Below are 17,216 nucleotides of genomic sequence, written 5' to 3'. Positions count from 1 at the left end.
TTTTTGCAAGATTATCTATATTTGAAAGTCCCGCTATTTTGCCTACATATTTAAGAACTTACATTAATACTTTGTGAATGAATAGAAAAAACAGCAATTCTGCATTTTTTTTTACATTTTCAAATTTACTCAATTCGCCAGGGTAATTCTGACTGTGTCTCTGTAGGACAGGTGATGATTGAGCATAAAACACAATTTGTAAGCATAATGTTGCATCAAGCTTTATTTTTTTCTTAGGTGCAAACAATTGGAGTGAAGAAAGGAGATGCAAATTTAGAGAAAATATTCTACTGATTGTTAATGTTGAAAGTGAAAACATTTGTCCCAAAATGTGGTGAAACTTTGATGTCAGTATCACATGCGCATTTCAGACTTGTTAAACTATGTTCATCTGCTCTTTTAGCTTTTGTTTATTAAGTATATATATAGTCTATTGATGCCTTGAGGTAAAAAAATCTGAAATTAGACTTACTGGTAATTCGGTTTCTAGGAATCTTCCACGACAGCACCTTAGGAGGTTCACTCTCTGCCCTAATAGGGACAGAGAACACATAGAGATGAAATAGTCCCTCCCATTTTCCTATCAACAGTATTTTTCCGATGCCAAAGCAACAACTAACATATGCACAAAGAAACTATTTGATGTTCCCAGAAGTCTTTTGTGAAAGCACAAATTCCGAACATTTAAGATTTGCCTCAAGGACCCCAAGGAATACTGCCAAAGTTGAGAATTGGTTTTGCTAAGCCCCATCACTTTTAGTTATCGATTTGAGATTGCCACCAATAGAGAGGAACCACAACTAATCAGTAACAGGAGTGAAGCTGTAAAATTTCTTGAAAGAAAATTCTAATGTCAGAAGAGGGATTCGAACCCACGCCTCCAGAAGAGACTGCGACCTGAACGCAGCGCCTTAGACCGCTCGGCCATCCTGACAACTTCTGGCTTTTGTAATTTAACTCTTTCTAAGCTAAGCAGTAGAAAGATGAGCACTACTTGTGATGAAAGGAAATATGCCATAATTTCTTTTATTTTAATATTGATTTGTAACCTATTAGTTACAGCCAATTTTGAGCTTCATGACCAAGCACCGTTTTTTAAATCTGACATGTATCAATTTATGTGGCAATAACACTGGAATGCTTAACATATCCCCGTGATTCTGATAGTGTTATTTTGTAACACATTGTACTTTATATTAATGGTAAATTTAGGTCAATATATATTTAGTTTTTCTTGTGAAAATATCTAAAGTTGCACAATTTCATTGAAATGCGGTGATGCCCCATATATCTTCAGAAACTACTGTTTGGTCACACAGCAGGGCTTTGAAAGTAAGAGCGCTATTTGGGTTTTGGGAATGCAGATTTTGCAAGAATATTTTGAGGGTGACATTTGCGGAGTTCCAAAAGTACCAAAACAGCAGAAACCCCTCCAAAGTGATCCCATTTTATAAATTACTCCTCACAATGAATTCATCAACACCAGCAATTACTATTATTGTCCAACATATGTTTTCACTCTGCAACATCCAGAATTGCAAATAAGCCAGTTTAGTGCCCAGCTTGCGCTTATGGAGACAAGCACCCCATACATTTTAAGTGGGCTCTCCTCGCTAGAGAAATGCCAAATCTGTGGATTCTTTGTCTTACCATTAACGTAGAAACCCCTATTTTTAGAATGAAAGATGACGGTCCTGAGTTGGGGCTTCTGTTTTTTGCCTTCCTGGCTTTTTCCCCAAACAGCTTTGTTCCTGGCATATTATTTAAGCATATTTGTCTCAGTAATGCCACAGCGATTCATAGTCAAACATAAATGGCTGAAATCATTCAGCTAGTGTCTGATACATGCTGCCCGTATTAGCTATCAGGTTTCCTTTAAATCCTCATACAGCTAAGTCAAACTAAAATAAAACAAAGTGATGACGTCCAGAATGAAGGAAAAATTACAAAAAATATTATTTTCCTCAAAAGTTAAAAGTGTTCAGTTCTCAAGTTTCTATCATTTTATTTCCTGTAGATAGTTATAATGATTGTTCCCAGAAGTCTTTTGTGAAAGCACAAATTGAGAACATTTAAGATTTGCCTCAAGGACCCCAAGGAATACTGCCAAAGTGCCAACGTTGAGAATTGGTTTTGCTAAGCCCCATCACTTTTAGTTATCGATTTGAGATTGCCACCAATAGAGCGGACCCCCAACTAATCAGTAACAGGAGTGAAGCTGTAAAATTTCTAGAAAGAAAATTCTAATGTCAGAAGAGGGATTCGAACCCACGCCTCCAGAAGAGACTGCGACCTGAACGCAGCGCCTTAGACCGCTCGGCCATCCTGACTACTTCTGGCTTTTGTAATTTAACTCTTTCTAAGCTAAGCAGTAGAAAGATGAGCACTACTTGTGATGAAAGGAAATATGCCATGATTTCTTTTATTTTAATATTGATTTGTAACCTATTAGTTACAGCCAATTTTGAGCTTCATGACCAAGCACCGTTTTTTAAATCTGACATGTATCAATTTATGTGGCAATAACACTGGAATGCTTAACATATCCCCGTGATTCTGATAGTGTTATTTTGTAACACATTGTACTTTATATTAATGGTAAATTTAGGTCAATATATATTTAGTTTTTCTTGTGAAAATATCTAAAGTTGCACAATTTCATTGAAATGCGGTGATGCCCCATATGTCTTCAGAAACTACTGTTTGGTCACACAGCAGGGCTTTGAAAGTAAGAGCGCTATTTGGGTTTTGGGAATGCAGATTTTGCAAGAATATTTTGAGGGTGACATTTGCGGAGTTCCAAAAGTACCAAAACAGCAGAAACCCCTCCAAAGTGATCCCATTTTATAAATTACTCCTCACAATGAATTCATCAACACCAGCAATTACTATTATTGTCCAACATATGTTTTCACTCTGCAACATCCAGAATTGCAAATAAGCCAGTTTAGTGCCCAGCTTGCGCTTATGGAGACAAGCACCCCATACATTTAAGTGGGCTCTCCACGCTAGAGAAATGCCAAATCTGTGGATTCTTTGTCTTACCATTAACGTAGAAACCCAAATTTTTAGAATGAAAGATGACGGTCCTGAGTTGGGGCTTGTGTTTTTTGCCTTCCTGGCTTTTTCCCCAAACAGCTTTGTTCCTGGCATATTATTTAAGCATATTTGTCTCAGTAATGCCACAGCGATTCATAGTCAAACATAAATGGCTGAAATCATTCAGCTAGTGTCTGATACATGCTGCCCGTATTAGCTATCAGGTTTCCTTTAAATCCTCATACAGCCAAGTCAAACTAAAATAAAACAAAGTGATGACGTCCAGAATGAAGGAAAAATTAAAAAAAATATTATTTTCCTCAAAAGTTAAAAGTGTTCAGTTCTCAAGTTTCTATCATTTTATTTCCTGTAGATAGTTATAATGATTGTTCCCAGAAGTCTTTTGTGAAAGCACAAATTCAGAACATTTAAGATTTGCCTCAAGGACCCCAAGGAATACTGCCAAAGTGCCAACGTTGAGAATTGGTTTTGCTAAGCCCCATCACTTTTAGTTATCGATTTGAGATTGCCACCAATAGAGCGGACCCCCAACTAATCAGTAACAGGAGTGAAGCTGTAAAATTTCTTGAAAGAAAATTCTAATGTCAGAAGAGGGATTCGAACCCACGCCTCCAGAAGAGACTGCGACCTGAACGCAGCGCCTTAGACCGCTCGGCCATCCTGACTACTTCTGGCTTTTGTAATTTAACTCTTTCTAAGCTAAGCAGTAGAAAGATGAGCACTACTTGTGATGAAAGGAAATATGCCATGATTTCTTTTATTTTAATATTGATTTGTAACCTATTAGTTACAGCCAATTTTGAGCTTCATGACCAAGCACCGTTTTTTAAATCTGACATGTATCAATTTGTGTGGCAATAACACTGGAATTCTTAACATATCCCCGTGATTCTGATAGTGTTATTTTGTAACACATTGTACTTTATATTAATGGTAAATTTAGGTCAATATATATTTAGTTTTTCTTGTGAAAATATCTAAAGTTGCACAATTTCATTGAAATGCGGTGATGCCCCATATGTCTTCAGAAACTACTGTTTGGTCACACAGCAGGGCTTTGAAAGTAAGAGTATTTGGGTTTTGGGAATGCAGATTTTGCAAGAATATTTTGAGGGTGACATTTGCGGAGTTCCAAAAGTACCAAAACAGCAGAAACCCCTCCAAAGTGATCCCATTTTATAAATTACTCCTCACAATGAATTCATCAACACCAGCAATTACTATTATTGTCCAACATATGTTTTCACTCTGCAACATCCAGAATTGCAAATAAGCCAGTTTAGTGCCCAGCTTGCGCTTATGGAGACAAGCACCCCATACATTTAAGTGGGCTCTCCTCGCTAGAGAAATGCCAAATCTGTGGATTCTTTGTCTTACCATTAACGTAGAAACCCAAATTTTTAGAATGAAAGATGACGGTCCTGAGTTGGGGCTTGTGTTTTTTGCCTTCCTGGCTTTTTCCCCAAACAGCTTTGTTCCTGGCATATTATTTAAGCATATTTGTCTCAGTAATGCCACAGCGATTCATAGTCAAACATAAATGGCTGAAATCATTCAGCTAGTGTCTGATACATGCTGCCCGTATTAGCTATCAGGTTTCCTTTAAATCCTCATACAGCTAAGTCAAACTAAAATAAAACAAAGTGATGACGTCCAGAATGAAGGAAAAATTACAAAAAATATTATTTTCCTCAAAAGTTAAAAGTGTTCAGTTCTCAAGTTTCTATCATTTTATTTCCTGTAGATAGTTATAATGATTGTTCCCAGAAGTCTTTTGTGAAAGCACAAATTCAGAACATTTAAAATTTGCCTCAAGGACCCCAAGGAATACTGCCAAATTGCCAACGTTGAGAATTGGTTTTGCTAAGCCCCATCACTTTTAGTTATCGATTTGAGATTGCCACCAATAGAGCGGACCCCCAACTAATCAGTAACAGGAGTGAAGCTGTAAAATTTCTTGAAAGAAAATTCTAATGTTAGAAGAGGGATTCGAACCCACGCCTCCAGAAGAGACCGCGACCTGAACGCAGCGCCTTAGACCGCTCGGCCATCCTGACTACTTCTGGCTTTTGTAATTTAACTCTTTCTAAGCTAAGCAGTAGAAAGATGAGCACTACTTGTGATGAAAGGAAATATGCCATGATTTCTTTTATTTTAATATTGATTTGTAACCTATTAGTTACAGCCAATTTTGAGCTTCATGACCAAGCACCGTTTTTTAAATCTGACATGTATCAATTTATGTGGCAATAACACTGGAATGCTTAACATATCCCCGTGATTCTGATAGTGTTATTTTGTAACACATTGTACTTTATATTAATGGTAAATTTAGGTCAATATATATTTAGTTTTTCTTGTGAAAATATCTAAAGTTGCACAATTTCATTGAAATGCGGTGATGCCCCATATGTCTTCAGAAACTACTGTTTGGTCACACAGCAGGGCTTTGAAAGTAAGAGCGCTATTTGGGTTTTGGGAATGCAGATTTTGCAAGAATATTTTGAGGGTGACATTTGCGGAGTTCCAAAAGTACCAAAACAGCAGAAACCCCTCCAAAGTGATCCCATTTTATAAATTACTCCTCACAATGAATTCATCAACACCAGCAATTACTATTATTGTCCAACATATGTTTTCACTCTGCAACATCCAGAATTGCAAATAAGCCAGTTTAGTGCCCAGCTTGCGCTTATGGAGACAAGCACCCCATACATTTTAAGTGGGCTCTCCTAGCTAGAGAAATGCCAAATCTGTGGATTCTTTGTCTTACCATTAACGTAGAAACCCCTATTTTTAGAATGAAAGATGATGGTCCTGAGTTGGGGCTTGTGTTTTTTGCCTTCCTGGCTTTTTCCCCAAACAGCTTTGTTCCTGGCATATTATTTAAGCATATTTGTCTCAGTAATGCCACAGCGATTCATAGTCAAACATAAATGGCTGAAATCATTCAGCTAGTGTCTGATACATGCTGCCCGTATTAGCTATCAGGTTTCCTTTAAATCCTCATACAGCTAAGTCAAACTAAAATAAAACAAAGTGATGACGTCCAGAATGAAGGAAAAATTACAAAAAATATTATTTTCCTCAAAAGTTAAAAGTGTTCAGTTCTCAAGTTTCTATCATTTTATTTCCTGTAGATAGTTATAATGATTGTTCCCAGAAGTCTTTTGTGAAAGCACAAATTCAGAACATTTAAGATTTGCCTCAAGGACCCCAAGGAATACTGCCAAAGTGCCAACGTTGAGAATTGGTTTTGCTAAGCCCCATCACTTTAAGTTATCGATTTGAGATTGCCACCAATAGAGCGGACCCCCAACTAATCAGTAACAGGAGTGAAGCTGTAAAATTTCTTGAAAGAAAATTCTAATGTCAGAAGAGGGATTCGAACCCACGCCTCCAGAAGAGACCGCGACCTGAACGCAGCGCCTTAGACCGCTCGGCCATCCTGACTACTTCTGGCTTTTGTAATTTAACTCTTTCTAAGCTAAGCAGTAGAAAGATGAGCACTACTTGTGATGAAAGGAAATATGCCATGATTTCTTTTATTTTAATATTGATTTGTAACCTATTAGTTACAGCCAATTTTGAGCTTCATGACCAAGCACCGTTTTTTAAATCTGACATGTATCAATTTATGTGGCAATAACACTGGAATGCTTAACATATCCCCGTGATTCTGATAGTGTTATTTTGTAACACATTGTACTTTATATTAATGGTAAATTTAGGTCAATATATATTTAGTTTTTCTTGTGAAAATATCTAAAGTTGCACAATTTCATTGAAATGCGGTGATGCCCCATATGTCTTCAGAAACTACTGTTTGGTCACACAGCAGGGCTTTGAAAGTAAGAGCGCTATTTGGGTTTTGGGAATGCAGATTTTGCAAGAATATTTTGAGGGTGACATTTGCGGAGTTCCAAAAGTACCAAAACAGCAGAAACCCCTCCAAAGTGATCCCATTTTATAAATTACTCCTCACAATGAATTCATCAACACCAGCAATTACTATTATTGTCCAACATATGTTTTCACTCTGCAACATCCAGAATTGCAAATAAGCCAGTTTAGTGCCCAGCTTGAGCTTATGGAGACAAGCACCCCATACATTTTAAGTGGGCTCTCCTCGCTAGAGAAATGCCAAATCTGTGGATTCTTTGTCTTACCATTAACGTAGAAACCCCTATTTTTAGAATGAAACATGATGGTCCTGAGTTGGGGCTTGTGTTTTTTGCCTTCCTGGCTTTTTCCCCAAACAGCTTTGTTCCTGGCATATTATTTAAGCATATTTGTCTCAGTAATGCCACAGCGATTCATAGTCAAACATAAATGGCTGAAATCATTCAGCTAGTGTCTGATACATGCTGCCCGTATTAGCTATCAGGTTTCCTTTAAATCCTCATACAGCTAAGTCAAACTAAAATAAAACAAAGTGATGACGTCCAGAATGAAGGAAAAATTACAAAAAATATTATTTTCCTCAAAAGTTAAAAGTGTTCAGTTCTCAAGTTTCTATCATTTTATTTCCTGTAGATAGTTATAATGATTGTTCCCAGAAGTCTTTTGTGAAAGCACAAATTCAGAACATTTAAGATTTGCCTCAAGGACCCCAAGGAATACTGCCAAAGTGCCAACGTTGAGAATTGGTTTTGCTAAGCCCCATCACTTTTAGTTATCGATTTGAGATTGCCACCAATAGAGCGGACCACCAACTAATCAGTAACAGGGGTGAAGCTGTAAAATTTCTTGAAAGAAAATTCTAATGTCAGAAGAGGGATTCGAACCCACGCCTCCAGAAGAGACTGCGACCTGAACGCAGCGCCTTAGACCGCTCGGCCATCCTGACTACTTCTGGCTTTTGTAATTTAACGCTTTCTAAGCTAAGCAGTAGAAAGATGAGCACTACTTGTGATGAAAGGAAATATGCCATGATTTCTTTTATTTTAATATTGATTTGTAACCTATTAGTTACAGCCAATTTTGAGCTTCATGACCAAGCACCGTTTTTTAAATCTGACATGTATCAATTTATGTGGCAATAACACTGGAATGCTTAACATATCCCCGTGATTCTGATAGTGTTATTTTGTAACACATTGTACTTTATATTAATGGTAAATTTAGGTCAATATATATTTAGTTTTTCTTGTGAAAATATCTAAAGTTGCACAATTTCATTGAAATGCGGTGATGCCCCATATGTCTTCAGAAACTACTGTTTGGTCACACAGCAGGGCTTTGAAAGTAAGAGCGCTATTTGGGTTTTGGGAATGCAGATTTTGCAAGAATATTTTGAGGGTGACATTTGCGGAGTTCCAAAAGTACCAAAACAGCAGAAACCCCTCCAAAGTGATCCCATTTTATAAATTACTCCTCACAATGAATTCATCAACACCAGCAATTACTATTATTGTCCAACATATGTTTTCACTCTGCAACATCCAGAATTGCAAATAAGCCAGTTTAGTGCCCAGCTTGCGCTTATGGAGACAAGCACCCCATACATTTTAAGTGGGCTCTCCTCGCTAGAGAAATGCCAAATCTGTGGATTCTTTGTCTTACCATTAACGTAGAAACCCCTATTTTTAGAATGAAAGATGACGGTCCTGAGTTGGGGCTTGTGTTTTTTGCCTTCATGGCTTTTTCCCCAAACAGCTTTGTTCCTGGCATATTATTTAAGCATATTTGTCTCAGTAATGCCACAGCGATTCATAGTCAAACATAAATGGCTGAAATCATTCAGCTAGTGTCTGATACATGCTGCCCGTATTAGCTATCAGGTTTCCTTTAAATCCTCATACAGCTAAGTCAAACTAAAATAAAACAAAGTGATGACGTCCAGAATGAAGGAAAAATTACAAAAAATATTATTTTCCTCAAAAGTTAAAAGTGTTCAGTTCTCAAGTTTCTATCATTTTATTTCCTGTAGATAGTTATAATGATTAGGATTTTTACATTCTCTGTAAACAGTCAGTCCATATGCTTTGTTTATTTTCTGCTTAAAATTTATTGGGTGAAGAAAAAAACTTTTGCCAAAACCCGGGATTGAACCAGGGACCTTTAGATCTTCAGTCTAACGCTCTCCCAACTGAGCTATTTCGGCAGGACACGTTTAGATTCAGGAATGTTCAACACACTGTAGATGTCACAACTGGATGTATTTATTTTTACTTTGACTTGTTTTTGCAAGATTATCAATATTTGAAAGTCCCGCTGTTTTTCGTACATATTTAACAACTTACATTAATTTTTTGTGAATGAATAGAAAAAACAGCAATTCTGCATTTTTTTTACATTTTCAAATTTACTCAATTCGCCAGGGTAATTCTGACTGTGTCTCTGTAGGACAGGTGATGATTGAGCATAAAACACAATTTGTAAGCATAATGTTGCATCAAGCTTTATTTTTTTCTTAGGTGCAAACAATTGGAGTGAAGATAGGAGATGCAAATTTAGAGAAAATATTCTACTGATTGTTAATGTTGAAAGTGAAAACATTTGTCCCAAAATGTGGTGAAACTTTGATGTCAGTATCACATGCGCATTTTCAGACTTGTTAAACTATGTTCATCTGCTCTTTTAGCTTTTGTTTATTAAGTATATATATAGTCTATTGATGCCTTGAGGTAAAAAAATCTGAAATTAGACTTACTGGTAATTCGGTTTCTAGGAATCTTCCACGACAGCACATTAGGAGGTTCACTCTCTGCCCTAATAGGGACAGAGAACACATAGAGATGAAATAGTCCCTCCCATTTTCCTATCAACTGTATTTTTCCGATGCCAAAGCAACAACTAACATATGCACAAAGAAACTATTTGATGTTCCCAGAAGTCTTTTGTGAAAGCACAAATTCAGAACATTTAAGATTTGCCTCAAGGACCCCATGGAATACTGCCAAAGTGCCAACGTTGAGAATTGGTTTTGCTAAGCCCCATCACTTTTAGTTATCGATTTGTGATTGCCACCAATAGAGCGGACCCCCAAGTAATCAGTAACAGGAGTGAAGCTGTAAAATTTCTTGAAAGAAAATTCTAATGTCAGAAGAGGGATTCGAACCCACGCCTCCAGAAGAGACTGCGACCTGAACGGAGCGCCTTAGACCGCTCGGCCATCCTGACTACTTCTGGCTTTTGTAATTTAACTCTTTCTAAGCTAAGCAGTAGAAAGATGAGCACTACTTGTGATGAAAGGAAATATGCCATGATTTCTTTTATTTTAATATTGATTTGTAACCTATTAGTTACAGCCAATTTTGAGCTTCATGACCAAGCACCGTTTTTTAAATCTGACATGTATCAATTTATGTGGCAATAACACTGGAATGCTTAACATATCCCCGTGATTCTGATAGTGTTATTTTGTAACACATTGTACTTTATATTAATGGTAAATTTAGGTCAATATATATTTAGTTTTTCTTGTGAAAATATCTAAAGTTGCACAATTTCATTGAAATGCGGTGATCCCCCATATGTCTTCAGAAACTACTGTTTGGTCACACAGCAGGGCTTTGAAAGTAAGAGCGCTATTTGGGTTTTGGGAATGCAGATTTTGCAAGAATATTTTGAGGGTGACATTTGCGGAGTTCCAAAAGTACCAAAACAGCAGAAACCCCTCCAAAGTGATCCCATTTTATAAATTACTCCTCACAATGAATTCATCAACACCAGCAATTACTATTATTGTCCAACATATGTTTTCACTCTGCAACATCCAGAATTGCAAATAAGCCAGTTTAGTGCCCAGCTTGCGCTTATGGAGACAAGCACCCCATACATTTTAAGTGGGCTCTCCTCGCTAGAGAAATGCCAAATCTGTGGATTCTTTGTCTTACCATTAACGTAGAAACCCCTATTTTTAGAATGAAAGATGACAATCCAGAGTTGGGGCTTGTGTTTTTTTGCCTTCCTGGCTTTTTCCCCAAACAGCTTTGCTCCTGGCATATTATTTAAGCATATTTGTCTCAGTAATGCCACAGCGATTCATAGTCAAACATAAATGGCTGAAATCATTCAGCTAGTGTCTGATACATGCTGCCCGTATTAGCTATCAGGTTTCCTTTAAATCCTCATACAGCTAAGTCAAACTAAAATAAAACAAAGTGATGACGTCCAGAATGAAGGAAAAATTACAAAAAATATTATTTTCCTCAAAAGTTAAAAGTGTTCAGTTCTCAAGTTTCTATCATTTTATTTCCTGTAGATAGTTATAATGATTAGGATTTTTACATTCTCTGTAAACAGTCAGTCCATATGCTTTGTTTATTTTCTGCTTAAAATTTAATGGGTGAAGAAAAAAACTTTTGCCAAAACCCGGGATTGAACCAGGGACCTTTAGATCTTCAGTCTAACGCTCTCCCAACTGAGCTATTTCGGCAGGACACGTTTAGATTCAGGAATGTTCAACACACTGTAGATGTCACAACTGGATGTATTTATTTTTACTTTGACTTGTTTTTGCAAGATTATCAATATTTGAAAGTCCCGCTATTTTGCGTACATATTTAACAACTTACATTAATTCTTTGTGAATGAATAGAAAAAACAGCAATTCTGCATTTTTTTTACATTTTCAAATTTACTCAATTCGCCAGGGTAATTCTGAATGTGTCTCTGTAGGACAGGTGATGATTGAGCATAAAACACAATTTGTAAGCATAATGTTGCATCAAGCTTTATTTTTTTCTTAGGTGCAAACAATTGGAGTGAAGATAGGAGATGCAAATTTAGAGAAAATATTCTACTGATTGTTAATGTTGAAAGTGAAAACATTTGTCCCAAAATGTGGTGAAACTTTGATGTCAGTATCACATGCGCATTTCAGACTTGTTAAACTATGTTCATCTGCTCTTTTAGCTTTTGTTTATTAAGTATATATATAGTCTATTGATGCCTTGAGGTAAAAAAATCTGAAATTAGACTTACTGGTAATTCGGTTTCTAGGAATCTTCCACGACAGCACCTTAGGAGGTTCACTCTCTGCCCTAATAGGGACAGAGAACACATAGAGATGAAATAGTCCCTCCCATTTTCCTATCAACAGTATTTTTCCGATGCCAAAGCAACAACTAACATATGCACAAAGAAACTATTTGATGTTCCCAGAAGTCTTTTGTGAAAGCACAAATTCAGAACATTTAAGATTTGCCTCAAGGACCCCAAGGAATACTGCCAAAGTGCCAATGTTGAGAATTGGTTTTGCTAAGCCCCATCACTTTTAGTTATCGATTTGAGATTGCCACCAATAGAGCGGACCCCCAACTAATCAGTTACAGGAGTGAAGCTGTAAAATTTCTTGAAAGAAAATTCTAATGTCAGAAGAGGGATTCGAACCCATGCCTCCAGAAGAGACTGCGACCTGAACGCAACGCCTTAGACCGCTCGGCCATCCTGACTACTTCTGGCTTTTGTAATTTAACTCTTTCTAAGCTAAGCAGTAGAAAGATGAGCACTACTTGTGATGAAAGGAAATATGCCATGATTTCTTTTATTTTAATATTGATTTGTAACCTATTAGTTACAGCCAATTTTGAGCTTCATGACCAAGCACCGTTTTTTAAATCTGACATGTATCAATTTATGTGGCAATAACACTGGAATGCTTAACATATCCCCGTGATTCTGAAAGTGTTATTTTGTAACACATTGTACTTTATATTAATGGTAAATTTAGGTCAATATATATTTAGTTTTTCTTGTGAAAATATCTAAAGTTGCACAATTTCATTGAAATGCAGTGATGCCCCATATGTCTTCAGAAACTATTGTTTGGTCACACAGCAGGGCTTTGAAAGTAAGAGCGCTATTTGGGTTTTGGGAATGCAGATTTTGCAAGAATATTTTGAGGGTGACATTTGCGGAGTTCTAAAAGTACCAAAACAGCAGAAACCCCTCCAAAGTGATCCCATTTTATAAATTACTCCTCACAATGAATTCATCAACACCAGCAATTACTATTATTGTCCAACATGTGTTTTCACTCTGCAACATCCAGAATTGCAAATAAGCCATTTTAGTGCCCAGCTTGCGCTTATGGAGACAAGCACCCCATACATTTTAAGTGGGCTCTCCTCGCTAGAGAAATGACAAATCTGTGGATGCTTTGTCATACCATTAACGTAGAAACCCCTATTTTTAGAATGTAAGAAGACGGTCCTGAGTTGGGGCTTGTGTTTTTTGCCTTCCTGGCTTTTTCCCCAAACAGCTTTGTTCCTGGCATATTTTTGAAGCATATTTGTCTCAGTAATGCCACAGCGATTCATAGTCAAACATAAATGGCTGAAATCATTCAGCTAGTGTCTGATACATGCTGCCCGTATTAGCTATCAGGTTTCCTTTAAATCCTCATACAGCTAAGTCAAACTAAAATAAATCAAAGTGATGACGTCAGGAATGAAGGAAAAATTACAAAAAATATTATTTTCCTCAAAAGTTAAAAGTGTTCAGTTCTCAAGTTTCTATCATTTTATTTCCTGTAGATAGTTATAATGATTAGGATTTTTACATTCTCTGTAAACAGTCAGTCCATATGCTTTGTTTATTTTCTGCTTAAAATTTAATGGGTGAAGAAAAAAACTTTTGCTGAAACCCGGGATTGAACCAGGGACCTTTAGATCTTCAGTCTAACGCTGTCCCAACTGAGCTATTTCAGCAGGACACAATTAGATTCAGGAATGTAATGTATTTATTTTTACTTTGACTTGTTTTTGCAAGATTATCAATATTTGAAAGTCCCGCTGTTTTTCGTACATATTTAACAACTTACATTAATTCTTTGTGAATGAATAGAAAAAACAGCAATTCTGCATTTTTTTTACATTTTCAAATTTACTCAATTCGCCAGGGTAATTCTGACTGTGTCTCTGTAGGACAGGTGATGATTGAGCATAAAACACAATTTGTAAGCATAATGTTGCATCAAGCTTTATTTTTTTCTTAGGTGCAAACAATTGGAGTGAAGATAGGAGATGCAAATTTAGAGAAAATATTCTACTGATTGTTAATGTTGAAAGTGAAAACATTTGTCCCAAAATGTGGTGAAACTTTGATGTCAGTATCACATGCGCATTTTCAGACTTGTTAAACTATGTTCATCTGCTCTTTTAGCTTTTGTTTATTAAGTATATATATAGTCTATTGATGCCTTGAGGTAAAAAAATCTGAAATTAGACTTACTGGTAATTCGGTTTCTAGGAATCTTCCACGACAGCACATTAGGAGGTTCACTCTCTGCCCTAATAGGGACAGAGAACACATAGAGATGAAATAGTCCCTCCCATTTTCCTATCAACAGTATTTTTCCGATGCCAAAGCAACAACTAACATATGCACAAAGAAACTATTTGATGTTCCCAGAAGTCTTTTGTGAAAGCACAAATTCAGAACATTTAAGATTTGCCTCAAGGACCCCATGGAATACTGCCAAAGTGCCAACGTTGAGAATTGGTTTTGCTAAGCCCCATCACTTTTAGTTATCGATTTGTGATTGCCACCAATAGAGCGGACCCCCAAGTAATCAGTAACAGGAGTGAAGCTGTAAAATTTCTTGAAAGAAAATTCTAATGTCAGAAGAGGGATTCGAACCCACGCCTCCAGAAGAGACTGCGACCTGAACGCAGCGCCTTAGACCGCTCGGCCATCCTGACTACTTCTGGCTTTTGTAATTTAACTCTTTCTAAGCTAAGCAGTAGAAAGATGAGCACTACTTGTGATGAAAGGAAATATGCCATGATTTCTTTTATTTTAATATTGATTTGTAACCTATTAGTTACAGCCAATTTTGAGCTTCATGATAAAGCACCGTTTTTTAAATCTGACATGTATCAATTTATGTGGCAATAACACTGGAATGCTTAACATATCCCCGTGATTCTGATAGTGTTATTTTGTAACACATTGTACTTTATATTAATGGTAAATTTAGGTCAATATATATTTAGTTTTTCTTGTGAAAATATCTAAAGTTGCACAATTTCATTGAAATGCGGTGATGCCCCATATGTCTTCAGAAACTACTGTTTGGTCACACAGCAGGGCTTTGAAAGTAAGAGCGCTATTTGGGTTTTGGGAATGCAGATTTTGCAAGAATATTTTGAGGGTGACATTTGCGGAGTTCCAAAAGTACCAACACAGCAGAAACCCCTCCAAAGTGATCCCATTTTATAAATTACTCCTCACAATGAATTCATCAACACCAGCAATTACTATTATTGTCCAACATATGTTTTCACTCTGCAACATCCAGAATTGCAAATAAGCCAGTTTAGTGCCCAGCTTGCGCTTATGGAGACAAGCACCCCATACATTTTAAGTGGGCTCTCCTCGCTAGAGAAATGCCAAATCTGTGGATTCTTTGTCTTACCATTAACGTAGAAACCCCTATTTTTAGAATGAAAGATGACAATCCAGAGTTGGGGCTTGTGTTTTTTTGCCTTCCTGGCTTTTTCCCCAAACAGCTTTGCTCCTGGCATATTATTTAAGCATATTTGTCTCAGTAATGCCACAGCGATTCATAGTCAAACATAAATGGCTGAAATCATTCAGCTAGTGTCTGATACATGCTGCCCGTATTAGCTATCAGGTTTCCTTTAAATCCTCATACAGCTAAGTCAAACTAAAATAAAACAAAGTGATGATGTCCAGAATGAAGGAAAAATTACAAAAAATATTATTTTCCTCAAAAGTTAAAAGTGTTCAGTTCTCAAGTTTCTATCATTTTATTTCCTGTAGATAGTTATAATGATTAGGATTTTTACATTCTCTGTAAACAGTCAGTCCATATGCTTTGTTTATTTTCTGCTTAAAATTTAATGGGTGAAGAAAAAAACTTATGCTGAAACCCAGGATTGAACCAGGGTTTCAGTCTAACACTCTCCCAACTGAGCTATTTCAGCAGGACACTTTTAGTTTCAGGAATGTTCAACACACTGTAGATGTCACAACTGGATGTATTTATTTTTACTTTGACCTGTTTTTGCAAGATTATCTATATTTGAAAGTCCCGCTATTTTGCATACATATTTAAGAACTTACATTAATTGTTTGTGAATGAATAGAAAAAAACAGCAATTCTGCATTTTTTTTACATTTTCAAATTTACTCAATTCGCCAGGGTAATTCTGACTGTGTCTCTGTAGGACAGGTGATGATTGAGCATAAAACACAATTTGTAAGCATAATGCTGCATCAAGCTTTATTTTTTTCTTAGGTGCAAACAATTGGAGTGAAGAAAGGAGATGCAAATTTAGAGAAAATATTCTACTGATTGTTAATGTTGAAAGTGAAAACATTTGTCCCAAAATGTGGTGAAACTTTGATGTCAGTATCACATGCGCATTTCAGACTTGTTAAACTATGTTCATCTGCTCTTTTAGCTTTTGTTTATTAAGTATATTTTTAGTCTATTGATGCCTGAGGTAAAAAAAATCTGAAATTAGACTTACTGGTAATTTGGTTTCTAGGAATCTTCCACGACAGCACCTTAGGAGGTTCACTCTCTGCCCTAATAGGGACAGAGAACACATAGAGATTTTTCCAATGCCAAAGCAACAACTAACTATTTCTTGAAAGAAAATGCTAATGTCAGAAGTGGGATTCGAACCCAGGCCTCCAGGAGAGACTGCAATCTGAACGCAGCGCCTTAGACAGCTCGGCCAGCCTGACTTCATCTAGCTTTAGTTATGTAACTCTTTCTAAGTAGTAGAAAGATGAGCATTACTTGTGATGAAAGGAAATATACCATGATTTCTTTTATTTTAATATTGATTCGTAACCTATTAGTTACAGCCAATTTTAAGCTTCATGAACAAGCACCGTTTTTTAAATCTGACATGTATCACTTTATGTGGCAATAACACTGGAATGCTTAACATATCCCCATGATTCTGATAGTGTTATTTTGTAACACATTGTACTTTATATTAATGGTAAATTTAGGTCAATAAATATTTCGTTTTTCTTGTGAAAATATCAAAAGTTGCTCAATTTCATTGAAATGCGGTGATGCCCCATATGTCTTCAGAAACTACTGTTTGGTCACACAGCAGGGCTTTGAAAGTAAGAGCGCTATTTGGGTTTTGGGAACGCAGAGTTTGCAAGAATATTTTGAGGGTGACTTTTGCAGAGTTCCAAAAGTACCAAAACAGCAGAAA

The 17,216-nt window shown here is 36.5% G+C and overlaps 12 non-coding genes across 12 annotated transcripts; all 12 read right to left on the bottom strand.

Moving 5' to 3' along the window:
- Positions 1 to 851: 851 nt before the first annotated feature.
- TRNAL-CAG (transfer RNA leucine (anticodon CAG)) lies at positions 852 to 934 on the bottom strand. The gene has a single exon. It is a non-coding gene; the product is annotated as a tRNA-Leu (tRNA).
- Positions 935 to 2,247: 1,313 nt separating this feature from the next.
- TRNAL-CAG (transfer RNA leucine (anticodon CAG)) lies at positions 2,248 to 2,330 on the bottom strand. The gene has a single exon. It is a non-coding gene; the product is annotated as a tRNA-Leu (tRNA).
- Positions 2,331 to 3,642: 1,312 nt separating this feature from the next.
- Positions 3,643 to 3,725, bottom strand: TRNAL-CAG (transfer RNA leucine (anticodon CAG)). The gene has a single exon. It is a non-coding gene; the product is annotated as a tRNA-Leu (tRNA).
- Positions 3,726 to 5,034: 1,309 nt separating this feature from the next.
- Positions 5,035 to 5,117, bottom strand: TRNAL-CAG (transfer RNA leucine (anticodon CAG)). The gene has a single exon. It is a non-coding gene; the product is annotated as a tRNA-Leu (tRNA).
- A 1,313-nt stretch (positions 5,118 to 6,430) lies between these two features.
- On the bottom strand, positions 6,431 to 6,513 carry TRNAL-CAG (transfer RNA leucine (anticodon CAG)). Its single transcript has one exon. It is a non-coding gene; the product is annotated as a tRNA-Leu (tRNA).
- Positions 6,514 to 7,826: 1,313 nt separating this feature from the next.
- TRNAL-CAG (transfer RNA leucine (anticodon CAG)) lies at positions 7,827 to 7,909 on the bottom strand. Its single transcript has one exon. It is a non-coding gene; the product is annotated as a tRNA-Leu (tRNA).
- Positions 7,910 to 9,093: 1,184 nt separating this feature from the next.
- Positions 9,094 to 9,166, bottom strand: TRNAF-GAA (transfer RNA phenylalanine (anticodon GAA)). The gene has a single exon. It is a non-coding gene; the product is annotated as a tRNA-Phe (tRNA).
- A 936-nt stretch (positions 9,167 to 10,102) lies between these two features.
- TRNAL-CAG (transfer RNA leucine (anticodon CAG)) lies at positions 10,103 to 10,185 on the bottom strand. Its single transcript has one exon. It is a non-coding gene; the product is annotated as a tRNA-Leu (tRNA).
- Positions 10,186 to 11,370: 1,185 nt separating this feature from the next.
- Positions 11,371 to 11,443, bottom strand: TRNAF-GAA (transfer RNA phenylalanine (anticodon GAA)). Its single transcript has one exon. It is a non-coding gene; the product is annotated as a tRNA-Phe (tRNA).
- Positions 11,444 to 12,378: 935 nt separating this feature from the next.
- TRNAL-CAG (transfer RNA leucine (anticodon CAG)) lies at positions 12,379 to 12,461 on the bottom strand. Its single transcript has one exon. It is a non-coding gene; the product is annotated as a tRNA-Leu (tRNA).
- A 1,184-nt stretch (positions 12,462 to 13,645) lies between these two features.
- Positions 13,646 to 13,718, bottom strand: TRNAF-GAA (transfer RNA phenylalanine (anticodon GAA)). Its single transcript has one exon. It is a non-coding gene; the product is annotated as a tRNA-Phe (tRNA).
- A 910-nt stretch (positions 13,719 to 14,628) lies between these two features.
- TRNAL-CAG (transfer RNA leucine (anticodon CAG)) lies at positions 14,629 to 14,711 on the bottom strand. Its single transcript has one exon. It is a non-coding gene; the product is annotated as a tRNA-Leu (tRNA).
- Positions 14,712 to 17,216: the final 2,505 nt, after the last annotated feature.

The sequence above is a fragment of the Phyllobates terribilis genome, unplaced genomic scaffold (assembly GCF_046119375.1).
Source record: "Phyllobates terribilis strain yellow unplaced genomic scaffold, ASM4611937v1 Scaffold_65__1_contigs__length_7625178, whole genome shotgun sequence".
Classification (NCBI taxonomy): Eukaryota; Metazoa; Chordata; class Amphibia; order Anura; family Dendrobatidae; genus Phyllobates; species Phyllobates terribilis.
Note: the sequence above shows the minus strand (reverse complement) of the source record. Positions and strands in the feature narration are given on the sequence as shown.